Genomic DNA, 1,458 nt, shown 5'->3' with positions numbered 1-1,458 from the left:
AACACGTTTTTCTACTTACAAGTTTTTTTTTTTTTTTTCACCAACGGCGGAAACAAAAAAATAAAATTTAAAAAAAAGAAGAGAGAAAGAAAGGAAAACAAAAATATTTTCTCATCTTTGAAATTATTAACAATTATGGGAAACGGAAATTTAACATAAAAGCCTCCGCCATCTTTTTTTATATAAAGTGAAATAATTATTGTTAGTTAATTTGATTTTTGTACCTGGAAAAACAAATAACAACAACACCTTCGTTTTTTTTTTCTGTCATTTAAATATATTTAAAAAAATAAAATTATTATTATTATTATTATTATTATAAAACTTTCTAACGAAATTCGAGTTGGTTTGGGTAGGTAGTGATGTAGTCGTTTTTTTCGGATACATAAAATTTAAGGTTCTCATTATTATTATTATTTTGTTGGATGACACAGTAATGGAATGAATACCTTGTAAGTTAAGGTATTAAATTTGTCCCTATTTCCGAATATATTTTTTTATAAAAGAATTTCATAACTAATTATTCGACGGATTCAAACATCCGAGTATAAGAAAAAAAAAATGTTTTCGGTGTCAGGTACGTGGTTTCAAAGGTATATAATTACATGTCGGAGAGTAGGTATCTTTCTTTCTTCCTTTTAAAATTTTTGTTCAATCTTTTTGTTGAGAAAAAAAAAATTATTTATTTATTTATTTATTATGTGTTGATCGTCGTTTAAATAAAAGTCGTCATTTAATAAATTTTAATGTTTTTGTTTTCCTGGATTTAATAATAATAATAATAATAATAATAATAATAATGATGATGATGTTTATTTTAATAAAATGTCATTTTGTCGTATTTATTATTGTCAAATAAAAAAAAAAAAAAAAGAAATTTTTGAAAAATTATATATAATCGAGCGTACTTAGTTTTTTTAATGGCGTCGTAACGTGATAAAAACTTAAAAACGTTTAAATTTTTTTTTTTTTTCGGGGAGGTGGGGAGGGGGGAGGGAAAGATGATTTATTATTTAAAAATTATAAATTTTTTATTATAAACTTGTAATTTCCATAAATTTTCTTATAAAAATTTCCGCATTTTCGAATTTTCGAGTGGTAAACAATTTTTTTTTTTTTTTTTGGGAAATTTTAAAAAAGGGGAAAAGAAATTTAAAAAAAAAAATTTTAACGGTTTCGTCGTCGCAATTGATAAGAGATAATAAAACGATTGACAATAAATTTTATTTGAAAATTTTTTTCCGGTTATTCACCGGAAACTCGTCATTGATACCCGTTTAAATTTGGAAATTTTTTTTTCAATTCGTTTCCTACTTTTTTTTTTTTTTTTTCTTCGAATCTCTTACGATTGACCCAGTTTTGTTTTTTTTAACGAATAAATTCAGGTACGTAATGAATAGTTGGATGAATGGGGGTTAATTTTCGTAAACGTTTTTATTATTATTATTATTATTTACG

Source organism: Pediculus humanus, genomic scaffold, assembly GCF_000006295.1.
Source record: "Pediculus humanus corporis 1103172107826 genomic scaffold, whole genome shotgun sequence".
NCBI lineage: Eukaryota > Metazoa > Arthropoda > Insecta > Psocodea > Pediculidae > Pediculus > Pediculus humanus.
This window is presented reverse-complemented; position numbering follows the sequence as displayed.